The sequence below is a fragment of the Palaemon carinicauda genome, chromosome 12 (assembly GCF_036898095.1).
Source record: "Palaemon carinicauda isolate YSFRI2023 chromosome 12, ASM3689809v2, whole genome shotgun sequence".
NCBI classification, from domain to species: domain Eukaryota; kingdom Metazoa; phylum Arthropoda; class Malacostraca; order Decapoda; family Palaemonidae; genus Palaemon; species Palaemon carinicauda.
This window is the reverse complement of record NC_090736.1, coordinates 84,177,464-84,195,752: the sequence shown is the minus strand read 5'-3', so window position 1 is coordinate 84,195,752 and position 18,289 is coordinate 84,177,464. Positions and strand designations below refer to the sequence as shown.

General features: G+C 34.7%; 1 long non-coding RNA gene across 2 annotated transcripts in view; it reads left to right on the top strand.

Moving 5' to 3' along the window:
- Positions 1 to 18,289, top strand: part of LOC137650590 (uncharacterized) — a 329,968-nt gene that overhangs the window by 168,236 nt on the left and 143,443 nt on the right. Inside the window, exon 3 of one of the 2 annotated variants that reach the window (XR_011045994.1) lies at positions 7,825 to 8,268. The exons of the other annotated variant lie outside the window; for it this stretch is intronic. This is a non-coding gene — a long non-coding RNA (uncharacterized lncRNA). Of the gene's footprint in view, positions 1 to 7,824; positions 8,269 to 18,289 lie in introns of those variants that run through there. 2 annotated transcript variants of the gene reach the window in all.

The following is an 18,289-nucleotide window of genomic DNA, read 5'->3' as shown; positions in this document are numbered from 1 at the left end:
AGCCCTCACACCATCCATACCAGGTGCTTTTCCTGCTCTCATTTCATCTAGTGCTCTTTTCACGTCCTCTATTGTAATCTCTCTTTCATTTTTATTTCCCATTACTGGCACCTTAACATCTGCAATAATAATATCTGCCTCCGTATTATCCTCAACATTCAGTAACCTTTCAAAAAATTCAGCCCACCTTTTCCTTGCCGCCTCTCCTTTTAACAACCTTCCATTTTCACCTTTCAGTCTCTTCAATTCTCGAATCCCCATTCCTTACTCTCTTCACTTCTTTCCAAAACTTCTTATTCTCTTCATACAAACAAACTAATCCCTGATCCCTGCTTCAGTCATCCATCATCTTTGCCTCAGCTACCTTACGTTTTGCTTCAACATACTTTTCTACACTATTATTCTGCACCCATTCTTCAAATGGCCTCTTTTTCTCTTCCACTTTTATTTTCACCCTTTCATTCCACCATTCACTACCCTTCCGCATACTGCCCCCAACACTCCTCTTGCCACAACACATCACTTGCAATACCAACAAAGTTTTCTTTTACTAACTTCCACTCCTCTAGATTACCAATTTCTCTCACTTTCACCCTGTCATATAGCACTTACAACTTTTCTTGATATTCCCTTTTTACCTCTGGTTTTTCCAACTCTTCAACCCTTACTACCTCCCCTTTCACCTCTGGTTTTTCCAAATCTTTAACCTTTATTATCTCCCTTTTACCTCTGGTTTTTCCAACTACTTCAACCTTCATTACCTTCCTTTTACATCCCCCTCTCTATTTCCTCACTCTTATGCTACAAAATAATTTTCCTTCAACCAAAAAGAGATCAGACTTACTGATAGCCATATCACTAAATATATGCACATCTTTTAATATTCCAAACAGCCTTTGTGTTACCAACACATATTCTATTAATGCCCTTTCTTCCTTTTGCCTATCTTATCCATGTATAACGTGTTCTTATCTTTGTTTTTGAAAAAAAACTTCAAGTTATCACCAACTCTTGATCAACACATATCAACCAGTCTCTCACCACTGTCATTTTTCCACCTTGTGCGCCATACTTCCCAATGACACCACTTTATACCTCTCCAGCACCCACACAAGCCCGTAGTCACCCATCACAGCTACATGATTCTTTCTACCCAGTCCTTTTACACACCTAGTTAATTTTTTTAGGTTTTATTCCGCTCTTCTACGATACACATGGATATGTTGTCGCATTTTTAACTGTTGACATATATATATAATATATATATATATATATATATATATATATATATATTTATATATATATATATATATAATATATATATATATATATATATATATATCGCTCAGTGACATTGCCAGACGTATAACTACTCGGTCTCCCTGTTTCTCGGGTAGTGGGGAGGAGTAGTAGTCATGCCATGGTTAGAGGCAATACGTTTGTGCATATATCTATTTAATTATTCAGTAGTCATTTTTGACGGGTTGCGTTCACTAGGATAAGTAGCCTATGTGTATGTATTTGGGCTAGACCATCAAAAGCACTCGGCTCATGTGACATCTAATCATTAGTTAGATATCTCGTAGTAATCGAATGTGGTGGGTTACTGTCAAGGAGAAAAAGCCTGTGGGTCTAACAACCTCATCTTAAAAGACTTGCGTAAATATGCATGAGACCAGGTAATATAATATCGGATTCTAAATTTCACACCATAAAATCTTTTAAGTGAATCTTCAGGTCGAGGATCCTTTTGCCAAATTAATGACAACTAGATACAAACAAAACCATATATTTTCATAATTAAATACAAAGCCATATATTTTCTTACTTGCAAATCCCTCCCCCGCCCCCCCCCCCCTCCTTGTTATGAGGTGTATGCCATTTCTTATTCAATCAGATTTAATATGAGTACAGAGATTTCTCCTTATGGCATACTTGAGTGTACAGTAACCTTCGTTTACTTACTTTTCTTTAAGGACTGCTTTCTGGTCCTATACAGCAGGGGGACCCTATCCTATATAGGACCTCCACTGTCATTTTATCGTATTCGTCCCAAATTCAACATTTCACACTGCATATTGCTCATTTATTGTCAAATCTACACAATCGAAACACAGACAACAAGAATGTCTTCCGTTTCTTCTTGAAAGCCTTAATATTTTCCGTCTTTCGGATGTCTAGTGGGAGCTTATTGCCTACAGTAGACATATGTCTAAGTTCCAATAATTTGAAACCATATGTAAGTTTTCTCATGTCAACACGTTATGTTGGCTGCAAAATATGTAGTAATTCTCTTATATATTTTCTGGCTCTGATAACTTGATGGGTTATTTTACATATTTTAAACTTAATTTTATCAGTCTTGCTCCTCTGTTTATTATGTTACGTATTTTTTTAAATTATACTTGGGGTAAATTGTAGTAGATTAAATTACAATGGTCAATCCTGGTAATAACATTTTAGCTCAAGTTTCCTTACAGAATGTTCAACCAGGTACTTCTTTATAAAAGCAATGTTTTTGAGATGATAAGCAGCAGTATTTACTACATCATTTATTTGGGTACTGATGTTGTTGTTGTTGGGGTATTAAAGCCAACACTTGTTGTTGGCACGGGCCTTTCCCTTGGTTGGCCCGTAGGTGATCTGTAAAAATTTATAAGGTAGTTGCATTAATGGAAATTTGAAAGGTTTTTAGTAGTAGAAAAAGATGTGGATAGGGTAAGGATGATGGTGGTAGTGGTAGAGGGCCATCATTTCTCGGATAGTGGTAGTTTGAAAAGTGGGGGTGTAAGGCTTTTGAAGATTAGAGAAAAATTGTGCAGGTGGGGTTGTCCAACCCTTTACTCCCTAGGGTCCCTGCAGAGAGATTTTAAGTGGTAGATTAGTTGAGAAGTGAAAGGGGGTGATGTGAATAGAGCCTTACAATGAGGGGATGAGATGGTGCATGGAATGAGGAGGTCTTACCTTGGTGGAGGTAGTGTTGAAAGCAACTGTGCATGTGTGTCTATGCTTTCGACAATTGCTTTTGCCAGTGTGGCTGCCTCTTTCATGGCATGTGGTGTGTTGATGTCTACAAGTAGATCACCTCGTTGCTGTGGGTACTGAAAGACAAGAGATACCCCTAAATCACAAACTTGACTAGATATCCGGATCAAGTCGTTATTTATGTTTATTTGAACATCACAAACTCTCTTAAGCTGTTTTTCTTTCCCACCACCATAAACTCAGTTTTATTTTTATTTGATTTAGTTTTTTGATTTTCATCCATTCCCTGAAACTGGCAAGAATTCGGTTTAGAGTTTCAATAGTGTCGTCTGTATCATTTATGGAGAAGTAAAATTGTGTATCATCTTCAAATAGTTTCAATTTACTCCATGCCTTTGTAGTATTTTCGACAGACCAATAGTAGCCTATGGATACAGTACACTCCCCTGAGGTCTCCCTCTGTTTATTTAAAGATTCATATGATGAATAAGAGTTTTAAGTGATATTAAAATACCATTTTTGTTTTCATCCATCATTTCCAGCATATCATTTACAACAGAACAGATATCTCTCTCAGTTGATTATAATTTTCTGCAAGCAGACTGGTTGTCTGGCAAAGCTTCTATTCTTATAAGTAACTTAGTAGTTCAAGAATTACGTATTCTAGCACTTTTAATAATCTAGAGTACATTTCAGAACAGGTGTGACTTTAGCTATTTCTCAGATTTGGGAAACTTGCACTCATTGATGCCTATATTTCCTATTCTCGTTATTATATCTGGTAGACTAAAAAATTTCTTTCTTCAGTTACTTCAGATATTAGCATTGGATCGATCGCACATTTTGTCTTCTTTGCTATCTTGATAATCATTGTGACATCGCCTTGTGTTATGTTCCTGAATCTCGTTAACTTTGTGTATCTGGTGTATCATTAAACTTATGTTGAATATTTGTAAATTACATAGTTATATGTTCTCTTTTGTTTTTAAAGAATACTAGAAAATTATTTGCTAGTTGCTGGTCACTGTACCCCCCTGATAGCCTTTTTTTCCATTTACATTTTCTATTATACCGTTTAGAAGACGATATGACTGGTTTGTCTTTTGCTGCTCCGCAGGTATTGCTCTTTAGTATTTGTTTTTTTCCATTATAGTAGGTAATTATATTGGAACATTGCAGTTTTGTATTCTACCCATGTACTTTCAGTTTTCAACCGATTCCACTCATTCTTTATGTCTTTTTTTTCCACCTTTTTTTTTTCCCTCTCTCTCTAGTCTCCCCATCAAACTAACGAAATCGGCCTTTAACAATTACAGTCTTTTCCAACAGTGGACACATGGCATCATATTCCCTTTTGCTCACCCCATTATTTATAGTCATATGGCAATCAACACACATAGCGCTCAACAAACGTTGGTTGTCCTGATCGCAGGGAATACTGATAGCATTATTTATTTTCCCTGTACCTTTTTAATAATTACAAAAGGAGAGAAGTTTGATTCATGTCTAAAGTTTATTTCCTTCACCACTGCATATTTCTGTAGAGGTAGTCTAAACATAATAAGTTTGTGCACTGGAGAGATAGGGCTCTTCTCTTCTACATTTATATCGGCTACAATGTTTGTTTTGTTTCATTTGTTGATGTCGGCTACCCCCCAAAATTGGGGGAAGTGCCTTTGGTATATGTATGTATGTATGTACAATGTTATTAATTCCATCACTTAAAACTAGGTCCAACATATGCCCAGTCAAAATAGTTCGCCAGTCAACATCATTCATCAATTGATATGATTCCAATAACTCACTAACGCTGAAACATCAAGATTTTAGGTTAGGTCTCTCAAATTCTTGAACATCTTGTTTATAGTCTCTAACGGTGGATCCCTCTAACAAACAGTAGTTATTATTATTATTATTATTATTATTATTATTATTATTATTATTATCAATAATATTGCTATTAGTTATGATACTGAATCTGTTACATGCGTATAAGACTCTGAAGACCACTAGAATTATTAGATATTCTTCCCCTTTCTAGTAAATACAAGTTTCATAGTCGCGAACTTTATTACGAACAAGGTTCAGTGAGAGCACTTCGAATTAATTTATTTTGGGCGATTTAAATTGTGCATGAATATGGAACTAAAATAGAATTATTCATCTTATTTCATTTAATGGAAAACATATAAATGTAAACTTAATAACAAAAAAAGAAAAAAAAAGAAAAAGAAAAGGGCCTATTTGCGGAGGTCATAAATGTAGAATTAAGTGTAATTGAATAATTAAAATGAACGATAAAGTTTAAATGCACAGTAATTTGAATGAACCTTAGTCTAAGTCCAAATGATTCTACATATAAAAGCTACACGGAGAGAGAGAGAGAGAGAGAGAGAGAGAGAGAGAGAGAGAGAGAGAGAGAGAGAGAGAGAGAGATTTTAATCAATTTATTGCGCCCATTGGCGTCAGACATTTGAGTACATGGTAGTACAGTAATATTGTTTACATCTACATTGTAATTAAGTTATGCCTAAAGAATACCAAAAACCAAAATATATACAGACATTTAAGTACATATTAAAACAGTATTGTTTACATCTACAGCATATAATGAAGGTTAAGCAAAGGAATACAAAATAAAGTATACAGATATTTAGTACATATTAAAAATAATATTGATCATTTCTATATATTAAAGGTTCTACAAATGAATTCATATGGAGTACAAATTAAACTTAGTTTGATTTCGTAGGTAGGTTGTACCTATCTTTAGTTGATATTACAAAACAGTTGATTATTCAGTATCCACCAAAGTGAAGATGCCGCATGAGGATCTCATAGAGCAAATTATTATCTGTATAATTTTTTTACATATATCAACTACTGTGAGTCTTTGGGGATAATATATCACTAACAAGTGGGCCTTCCAGGCAATAGTGTTCCAGGGTGTTGGCGTCGGGTGCGTCACATAACCTACAGTAGGAGAAGTGAGGAACTCCCTCTTGCTTAGCCACCTGCCAAACTGGTCGCCAACCCATCCGAAGACGCGCACAAACCACGTTATTTTGACAAGCCATGAGTCCATGGCGGCGATACTTGTGTTAGTGAGGAAAGAAGTGATCATAATGCTGTATTGATACACTGGTGGCTCTCTCGGCATTACTACGATGATGAGTAGGTGAGTGAGCAGCTTGGCGCACCATTTTTCTTCAGCACCGGAGAAATGGAGTGGGAGCATCAGCATCTGGAGGATCCAGTTGACAGGCAGCCTTTTCGAGATGGTTAACGGTGTTGTTAGCCAGAAGACCCACATAAGAAGGAATCCATAGGAAGTGCACTATCAGTGAGCTCATGTTGGCCATGTCTAGTTACCTATGTATTTGCGTAACCAGGGCTGGTATGCTGGTTTATGTGATGAAAGGGCTTGGAGTGCTGGATGCGAGTCGTAGATGATCAAGCCGTTGTTTCTGGTCCGTGTGATTAAAATAACTGCATGTAGTTCACAATACGTGGAGCTTGATGACCTGGGAGGCGACGGCCTGTCCAGCCCTCTGGCGGGGGTTCCAAAGTGGGGGAGAAAACAGCACATCCAGCACCTGGAGTGTAAGAGATTGCCGGCACAAGAGAGAGAGAGAGAGAGAGAGAGAGAGAGAGAGAGAGAGAGAGAGAGAGAGAGAGAGAGAGAGAGAGAGAGAGCATTGGTATAATATTTACCAACATAGGAAATGTCAAGCGGGTGACCCTTCCCATTTACCAAAAATTCATAAAGTTATTAATCTATTATCATTTGAACTTTTATTTTTTTCATTCAGGGGGATTGCGTGTTTTATTTACAATTACCAAAGGAATTTTACATTTTATTAAAGAATCCCAAATGTATTTTGATATGTTATTTAAACTAAGTAAATAAATTGTATTTATTATTTATTTACAATTCATGTCATTTTTAGATTGCAAATATACATTATTCATCTTTTTTGTAATTGGAATAAAAGATATTGTGTACAGGTAATCGACAGAAATTTGATGAATACATTATTTGAATTATTATAAAAAAAAATTAATTTTAATCAACATAACAAACAAATATGTTTTAGTACACAATCTTTTTATATGTTTGTACTTTTGACGATATTTTTATTCGGGAAATACTCGTCAGTTTTCTTCTTCGCATAACGAATTAAAGACTTTGATTATTGGTATTATTTCTGACGTCACGGCTGATTAGGACTGAAGCACAGGCAGAAGAAATATTTGATTTTTCTTATTGATTTTAGATATTTGTTTCATTAATTTGAAGAAATGGCGTGAGCTTACAATATAAGTAATATATATATTTATATATATATATATATATATAAATATATATATATATATATATATATATATATATACACACACATACATATATATATATATATATATGTATATATATAAATATATATATATATATATATATATATATATATATATATATATATATATGTATACCCTATATATATATATATATGTATATATATAAATATATATATATATATATATATATATATATATATATATATATATATATATATATATATATATATATATATATATATATATATATATATATATATATATATATATATATATATATATATATATATATATATATATATATATATAAATTTACTATTTTTTAAATGTGTTCGATTAAACGGATAACTGTCTTAATACCTTAATAAATGTATGTGTTTTGTTCACAAGCAATGTTGTAATCCCCTGATAACATACGCATCGGTGTTCTTTCCTCCTGAAGCTTACAGTTGAAGTAAGACGTGATGTACTATTTTCTCACAGAATTGTTGCACCGTCGTAGGAAATGAGAGTCTTTGTAGCGACGTCAACTTTGGGGGAGTCAGTGAAGACCCAAATGTTAACAAATGTGCAATTTCCCGTCGAGGAAATCTACGAGGAGGAAGAGGCTGCGCCGGTTAGGATGAAGATAAGAGTCCAGGAATTTCTCTCTCTCTCTCTCTCTCTCTCTCTCTCTCTCTCTCTCTCTCTCTCTCTCTCTCTCTCTCTCTCTCTCTCTCGTGCGTCTTTTTCGGCGTGTTTCTGTCGCCCTCTCCTTAAGACATCCCCTGAACAAATAAGGTTCAGCGACTTTACACCAGATTAGGTTATTTGTTTCTACTTCCTGGATCTGGACTGTTTGTTCCAGTCTCCTTCCTGGGTAATGAATTTCTTCCTTTAATGTAGCGAGGAGTTGCTCTCTCTCTCTCTCTCTCTCTCTCTCTCTCTCTCTCTCTCTCTCTCTCTCTCTCTCTCTCTCTCTCTCTCTCTCTAAATAGCAAACGCGCAATTAAGGGAAGGGAACGAAGATTGTGTTGTGTTAAGTATTCATCGAAATGTTCGCAGTTTTACTTCTGTTCTGTTATGAAGAGCAGAGTAAAAGATTCTCTTTGTTTTTATGCTGTTTCTAAATGTAGTATTTATGAGGTGTTTTTTCCCACCATATATACAAATGGGTTAAGAATAGTATCTGCCGTTTCTTTACAAGGATTCGTGAATAAATTAAACATCATTGGAATTCATTTTAAACATCTGCATAGAAGACATGTCAAACAGTGATGTGTCGTAGTCGTTCTCACATTACCTTCAATTGTTTAATCATTTCTAGAAAAAATATGTTTGTGTTCCCACCTCTTTTGGAACCATTTTCTTATTTTGATGTGTCTTACACCGGGATTAGTAGAATTTCATACGCGGCGGTGATGTGCGCAAATCTCCGTTATCACCTCCTTACCATAACATTTTATTAGTAACTCGTAGCGTCCACCTAACTTTAATAATTTTCAGTCATACTTATACTATCACCATCTATGATCTTGAATTATTTACAGGTTGTAGGGCTAGCAACATCACCTCATACACTAGTTGAAAAACTGGGTTTGTAACACGTAGTGTAGACTCCAGTAAGGGGGAAACAGTGTATGATGAAAATAATAATAAAGTTTCAATAAGGAGATCCTTTCACTAAAATAACCAAACTATACTCTCCTCATTCATATTCCTTAAACCAATCACTGTCTTCCCCTCTAGTATGCCTTCGATTATGGAAAATTTTACTTAATTTTACTTTAACGTAGTAGGTTTGGCAGCGCACCAGCCACCCGGTAAGATACTACCGCCAGAGAGTTGTCAGGTCATTTGACTGCCCTGAAAGTACTACATTGGATCCCTCTCTCTGGTTATGGCAAATTTTCCTTTTTGCTACACATACACCGCCTAGGCTTGCCTATTCTATACTTATTCTCCTCTCTCCTCATACACCTGACAACACTGAAATTACCAAACAATTCTTACTCGTTCAAGTGGTTAATTCCTACAACGTAATTGTTCAATGGCTACTTTTCTTTTGTAAGGGTAGAAGAGTGACTTTAGCTATGGTAAGCAGCTCTTCTAGGAGAAGAACACTCCAAAATCAAACCATTCTTTTCTTGTCAGGGGTAGTACCATAGCCTCTCTACCGTGGTCTTGCACTGTCTTGGGGGTAGAGTTTTTTTGCTTGAGGGTACACTCGGGCACACTATTCTTTATTATTTCCATTCCTCTTCTTTTTTAAAGTTTTTATAGTTTCTAAGAGTATTCTATTTTAGTTATAAGTTGCTTCTCATGTAGTTTCCTTATTTCCTTTCCTCTCTGGGCTATTTTCCGTATTGGAGCCCCCAGGCTTATAGCATTTTGCTTTTCCAACTAGCGTTGTAGCTTAGCAAGTATTATTATTATTATTATTATTAATAATAATAATAATAATAATAATAATAATAATAATAATAATAATAATAATAATAAAGGCCATTTACCTGGTCCTCTCGAACAGGGGAACCCTACGCACCACAGGACCAACAAGATCTGTTTGTTATTTACATTCTTAGGTATTTCGAGCATCAAACAGCTTATTTCTCATTAATTGTCAAATACACGTCATCAGAGCACTTGGAAAACAAGAACGTCTTCAGTTTTTCTTTCATTGAAAACATTAATATCTTCAGTATTGCACAAAATCATCAAGTTTCTTCCAAAGACAAAATGTATGATTGCTTTGACGTTAGTCTTTCTTGTTTTCTTTGAACCTTACAATTCAATTTGTGTTTTTTTGTTTTTTTTTTTTTCTCTCTCTCTCTCTCTCTCTCTCTCTCTCTCTCTCTCTCTCTCTCTCTCTCTCTCTCTCTCTCTCTCTCTCTCTCTCTCTCTCTCAAAAGAATACCTGTTGCCATCCATAACTTAATTGTGGCTCAATATTTGTACGTCAATAATTTTAACCCTTTCATGAGCTATTGTCTGTTAGTGACACAATGTTTAATTATTGTAACCCTTCCAAACTAATATTGAAGGTAAATTGTTTTTTATTACCTTTTTATAAGAAAATAGCTGAATTTCTTATGAATAATTTTATCTGTTCCATTATAATATTATCGGTCATTAATATCAATCGAATTATTGATTTAGTTTGATTACTTTAACCTTTCTAATCAACATTCTAGGTAATTTGGATTGAATAATTGTAACCCATCGTAACCGATCCCAAAATATTCTTGTCTAGTGATTAGTTAGAGAAATCGTAAACCTTCTGTTGTAATAATCTCAGTAAGAGAACCTTTCTTTTGTAATGTTCTCCATTAGTAAACTGGGTTTGGATGATCGTGCACCTTCGATTACCTCATAGTAAGTAAAGGATTTCCTTTAAATACAGTGTTATCCGTCCTAATTTGATTCTGTTGATATAGTCCAGCAGATATGTCAAAAAGATGTTCACTTCCGGAAGAAAGCATAAAAATTTGTATACAGGGGTTTTTAAGTATGCTGAATGCATTTCTAACAGGTTTCACGCTGGCAAACCAAGGGGTCCTACTCAAAATTAAGAAATCCAAAATGGCCGCGCTGCGTATTGCCGATTTTGCTATTTCATCAGAATATTGGTTCTTTTTTACCTAGAAACATGATCTTAATTTAGATATATAGGTTTTTAGGGTCAAGGAATGCAATAAGACTCCTTAATAAAGCATAAAATGTAATTTAGAACAAAATTCAAGATGGCTGCCCTCCATGCATAATGCAAACCAGTAAACTATTTGTCTATTCGGCATATAACTACTTTATTCACCTTTTCACTGTTATTAATAGGTTTTGGGACAAAAAATTCAATAAAGCATTTTGATTCCTATAATATGTTCACCAGTAAAAAAAATCGAGTTACAGTTTAAATAAATTTCGATGAACCATTGAAAGCAATATTGTTCTTTCTCGTAACGCACAAAGAATAGAGATGTACGCTTGTCATTTTCTTATCATATTGGGAATATACATTGGACAAATGGTTTTACTGAAACAGTATTAAGATGAAAACAAAATATTGAAATGTTTTATAAATTTCAAGAAATAAACTTAATCTAATCTGTCAATGGCCTCTTCACATTGTCCACCACAAAAACACAGCTGTGTGCGCGGGAGGCTTGCTTTAGCACACTGACATCTTCCTGTGCACCATTTTTTACAGGCACACTTAATGAGTTCTTTGCAGCCCTTTGATGCTTCTGGCAGGGTACTCCATAAGGGCACCTACATTCTCTCACTGTCAAGTGTCCACCCCCACTCAAAAGGACTCGGAAGTGTTGGACTGGCTTCCAATGCCTGACCCCAGATGTATCCAGCTTGATAAGCAGCACGCTTTACATGTTGTAGAAGTGATGCACGTGACGGTGGGATGTTTTCCAGCTTCCGATTACAGTAGGAGAAGAGGTGCTTCCTGGCTTTATTTACATCAGTGAGTTGCGATGTGCGAGAGTACAGCAGAACCACATCTTCCTTGAATGTCAGCACGACCTCATACTTGCTTTTATGTGCTTCCAAGTCAGGAATTTGTGCAAGAAGCTTTTCCTTTAAATGAGTTGAGTTTGTTCGCTCAGGAATATCACTAACAAGTTGCTGAAGGCGTGACCTGTACAGTCGTACAAGGTTTGACAGCTTAAAAATGTGTTCAGCGTGTTCTACTTCTTGCCGAGACTCTTCAATATGGGATACCAATTCTGCAAAGGCTATAGACTCCGGTGTTAGATCTGGATCCTCCTTCACAGCCTCTTTCCTGATGTGTGCGGTGTCTGTTGCAGAAAGCAGTTAAACACTGTTTGTGGTATACAGCATCTATTGCAGTCATATCGCCTGAGGACAGCTTGGCAAGCAATCGGGTATCGCGAAGTTCTGTTGCCATTTTCCGAACATTTGCATCAATCTGTGCTGTAGCAGCTCTATGATAACATTCCTCCACTTTGTCATCACAAAAGAAGCAGGATAGACTTTTGTCAGTTTGAATGGAGGATCCAGGGAATGCTGCTCGTAGTCTGCTATTGAGCGGAGAAGTCTCAGTCTCTCTCACTTTGGCCATTTTCTTGTGGGCACACTCAACTTTTTCTTTGCTAAACTTCATGTGGCATGTTTTGTGCCATTTTGCATTGTGTTTGGAAAGAGTTGCAGCTATACATTGGCTGTCATCTAGGCTTGACAAGTTTATGTTTATTGGCAGGGCACCAAGTGAGTGTAGCTCCCGGATATGTTCAGCTATTGTATCATAAGGCCTTGACTGATGGACATTCTTGGATTGAGATGGGTCTCGCAGCGGTTCCGGTGTACATTTTTGACATAGAGCACAGTGTGTCCAATCGGTTTCAGGCAAGACCACTTCAGAACCACTGTCAAGCTTTATTTTCTTGGTTGCCATAGTAGTTTCTTCATCATCAGTTGTAACAGGTAAGCATGCACCTCAGAGTCATCACCTGAAAAGAAAGAGAAATAAGTTGTATTTATATAAGTGAGATATCTACATAAAATATTTCGGTTTTGTCATACAAAATGTAGCCTAATCAGATATATGTCCTGAAAATAAAACAAATATTTTCATGATAATGACCAGTTCTGAAAATGAAACAAATCATCAGATTAATGGCAGTTTCTGAAAACAGAATTAAACATAAGAATTATGGAATGATATACATGTACGATCTTCCTGAGAACTAAACAAAAATAAAACAATAATTCATTGAGTTGTTTACCTTATATGTTAAGTGTTTAGATAACCATTTACTGGTTCTTATTTTGTCTACAAATTATAGTAAAATGTAACCAAATTTCTTGTACTTAAGACCTATATTTAGCCATAAGATGCTATGTGCCACACAGAAGAAAAACGTTTAACTAGATTGATATTTGCATTACCAGCAGAAAGCAGCCATTTTGGATTTTGCTCAAAATATTATTCTATGGTATTTTAGTGTAACTCATTGAATTCCTTGACCCTAAAAACCTATAAATCAACACCAAGATCATGTTTCTATGTCAAATAGAACCAAAGTTCTGGCAATACGCAAGGCGGCCATTTTAGATTTCTCGATTTTGAGTAAGACCCCTTGGTTTGCCAGCGTGGATCCGGTTAGAAATGGATTCAGCCTACTCAAAAACCCCTGTATACAAATTTTCATGCTTTCTTCCGAAAGTGAACATCTTGGCCATCTTATTCGACATATCTACTAGACTAATAAAAATGCATTCCATAATATCATTATTATTATTATTATCATTATCATTATCATTGTCCTTGTTATTATTATTATTATTATTATTATTATTATTATTATTATTATTATTGTTTTTTGTTAAGTGTCTGGGTAGATCGATAGACTACTACTACTACTACTACCACTACTACTACTACCAGCTAAGCTACATCCCTTGCTGGAAAAGGTATTTGCTACAAGCCCAAGGACAGATTACTACTACTACTACTACTACTACTACTATTAGCTAAGCTAAAACCCTAGTTGGTAAAGGTGGATCCTATAACCCAAGGACCCCAAAAAGGAAAATACTCCAGTGAGGAAAGAAAATAAATTTCCTATATGAGATATGAGTAAAAATATAAAATATCTCATGATCAGTAACAAATTTAATAAGATCTGTCATATATAAGCGATGAAGAGGTTTCAATTTCTTTTGAATAATCTTAACCCTTCCTATAATGATGGGCGAGGGTTTCAAATATCCTATCAGAGCCAGATTTATATCTCATGCTAATGATTGTTTACTCACGCCAGTTGGATTTTCAAATCACACAAGGGAAGAAACTCTTATTTGGGAAACTCCCGGATGATTCCAGCTCGGTGAGACCTTTCATCTCGGGTGTTGTTGACACGGACTCAGGAGGGAGAAAACAACTGGTGGAAATAACCCTCAGTGAGAGTAAAACAAGTAGTGTTGAATGTTAGTAGGAATTATTCGGTCAATGGGGTGGGGAGGCTCAGGGTAGAATTTCTAGGAAAGTACCGAATCTCCTTGTGATCATCACTCCTATATAATAAAGAGAAAGTGTCTGGCATATATATATATATATATATATATATATATATATATATATATATATATATATATATATGGATATAGATAGATAGATAGATGTATATATATATATATATATATATATATGTATATATATATATATATATATATATATATATATATATATATATATATATATACATATATACATATACATGCATTTGGTCATACTAAACGGCAAGAGGTTTAACTACTGGGTGTCTCCCCGTTCCTCGGCTAAGGGGGAGAGGAAGAAGTCATACCCTGGTGAGAGGGGTTGTAGTCAGGAAAGGGGAAGGGGTGAGAAGGGTTGAATGTGTGGGTGTGTGCATGTGTCTAAATATTTAGCCGTTATTATTGACGGACCACGTACAGTAGTAATAAAGAATAAGAAAATGCTTGTGGTGCCACAACTATTCATAGTAAGTACATAATATTTTAGCAAAGAATTGAGGATAAAACTATTTTCATATTTTGTGATGGATTAAATCTTTTATTATAAGAAAGTTTGGAGATGTGTATAAAATTTCCTATGTATAGCTATCTCCATACTCGTGTGTGATAGCGAGCTCATATGTGTGTTAGAATTCTTCATGTTATCTGAATTACTGATTAATGAATTGGTGACCTGGTCTTCATTAGCCGGACCTACATTATTAATGAATGGCTTCTCGACCCACATTAAATCATATTCGGCCATTTCACGAATATAACTGCTCATGCCAACAATGGTTACCTATTTAATTGATGGTCTGTGTTTTATAATGAAACACTCCGTTGCAGTGACAATATAATTGTGACCAGAACAGCGTTTGGTGTTCATTGTTTATTGTTCATAATTTGCATTCATGAAACATTCTTCCCAAATGAGTTTCGATTGCAGTTGAGGTGATAATGCGTGTTTAGTAGTTTGTTCAAAAATTTTTAGGCATAATTTTTTTAGGCCTACACATGGTCATTGTATTGATACACCCTTCAGTTAATTTTTATCTCGTTGAAAAGGGGGTGGGGTTGGAAGGTAATGTTATTGATATTGCTCATATTTTAAGATACGGCATATCCAACATATTTACTTAGTGTACATGACCTGTCAAAAGGGCTAAATATTTAGATAGGTATGCACACAGATTCAACCCATCCCACCTTCCCCCCCCCCCCACCCTTTTCTAACTACAACACGCTATTTTGTGAAATTTGTGAGAGACTTTGTTTTCCGTTTGGTTACCGTTCAGCGTGACAGGAAAGATATATATATATATATATATATATATATATATATATATATATATATATATATATATATATATATATATATATATATATATATATATATATATATATATATATATAGACACTTGCTCCTTATTATATAGGGGAGATACTAAGTTATATTGTTTGCTTACAATTTTTCGCATGAAATGAAATTAATTCGAGTGGTCGAATTCTTTCTCGTCTAGCGGATGTGTGATCCCTGACGTTTGTTTTTGATGACTCACTCAGAGGAAACATCTTCACAACAAATTTGCTCTTAACTTTCGGAAAATTGTATATAACTTTCACCGGCGGTTTTCCTCCGGTAATTAAAAGGAAAGGTAAACATAACGTCTCGTCTATAGAGGGTCTTCAATATAGACTGAGTTCGGTTGTAGATAGAAAATGCTCCGCCTATAACTATATATATATATATATATATATATATATATATATATATATATATATATATATATATATATGTATGTATATATATATATACTGTATATTAGTAAGAGTGAGGACCAGTGTGAAGAAAGAATTAGCAGGTGGGGGAACATGGTGTTGATGTGGTTTGGCCATATAGAGAGACTGAAAAAAATTGGCCGTTTGCTGAATTGATGGGAAAAGTGCAAGAGGGAGACAAAGGTTTGGGTGGATTGATGGAGTGACGAAAGCCCTAGGTGGCAGGAAGATAGATAGGAGAGAGGTAAAAGCATGTGCTAGAAATGGGAGTGAATGGCGATTGATTGTGACGCAGTTCCGATAGGCCCTTTTTGGCAGGAGGCGAGGGAGGGTGGGCAGTACCTCGTCAGGCAAGGAGTAATAATCCGGAAAAAAAATCCCCTTGGTTTGTTTCTGGATGTTGGCTACTTCCCAAAATTAGGGGAAGTGCCCTGTTATATACTGGGTGGTCCATAAGTATGTGGACAGTAAATGACTACATTCATTTTGAGTGTACATATACATACAATTACAGTATATCTACTGACACAGTTAGTGCATTGAATATTATATTTTATTGCTAACAAGAATACAAAAGTCCTAGAATTTTATCGTGAACCAAAATTCAAATACCCGTAAATTTCATCAGCGCAGGTGCTCAAACTGTTTTCCATCACAATTTACACAGCTTTGAAGTCTGCCTGTATTGCTTCGAATTTGGTTATTAATTTCTTGAAAGTTAACTCCTATGTCCTTTTTCAAGTTACTAACACTTTTTGGTTTTAGACTTTAAACTTTGTCCTTGAGTACTCCCCAAAAGAAGAAATCCATTAGGCTCAAGTCTGGTGAATCAATTGGATCTCTTCGGCCAATCCATTTCTCAGGAAATGTTTGATCAAGATAATCACGGACTGCTCTTGAATAATGTGAAGGGGTCCCATCTTTTTCAAAATAAAGGTCATATGAATTAGGCTGTTACTGTAGCTGAGGAACAACTTGATTTATTTGATTTTCAAGATGCTTATCTCCTGTAACTGTTCCATAAAAAATATTGGACCTAAAACACCTGAGCATTAACATCAGGCTAATTTAGTGGTTGTTCTGAAGTTGAACACAATCATGTCTTAATATGACCCGATAATTTGAAAGAAGCTTCATCACTCCACGTAATGTTGTCTAAAATAACTGAATTTTCTTCAATTTCGTTTAGCATCATTTCAATAAATTGCAGCTGACTGTCTGGATCATCCTCCAAAAAGCCATGAATTAGCCGTGGAAATAAGCTTTCAACCCAATAGAGTTCAGGATTCGAATGATAGAATCTCGTGAAATGTTCATTTCCAAAGAAGCTCTTCTGGTGGACTTTTATGGACTTTGGACAAATGATTCAGCAACAAGTTGCTTATTATTCTATGTACAAACTGTTGACCGATTTTTGGATCATTAAGGATTGAGTCAGTGACATCGAATTTGTCACGAAGTCAAAGGGTTTGTCTCTCTGTGGTTTAAGTACCAAATGCTTCAACCTAATTTCTTCTAACAGTTTCAACATTTTGAGATTTCCAATACTCTTTTAACATCCATTTTCTTCCATTCGTGACCAATTCGATGTCACTGGCTCAATCCTTAATGTGTGCTTGTATTAGTTTGTATATCATGTATAATATATATATATATATATATATATATATATATATATATATATATATATATATATATATGTATATATATATATATATATATATATATATATATATATATATATATAAATTTATTTACCTACATAAATACATGTAAACACATACAATACACATGTATTTATATATATATATATATATATATATATATATATATATATATATATATATATATATATATATATATATAATGTGTATTCATCCAGCACACTGTATGATTGATATATATTATATATATATATATATATATATATATATATATATATATATATATAAACATATATATTGTTGGCAATCTTCATTGGCGTAGGTCTGAAATCTTTTATTATTATTATTATTATTATTATTATTATTATTATTATTATTATTATTATTATTATTATATAAGCTACAACCTTTGTTGGAAAAGCAGGATGCTATTAGCCTATAAGAGCTTCAGTAGGAATAGTAGCTTAGAGATGAAAGGAAATAAGGAAACATAATACTGCGCCTGCTCGCACCCT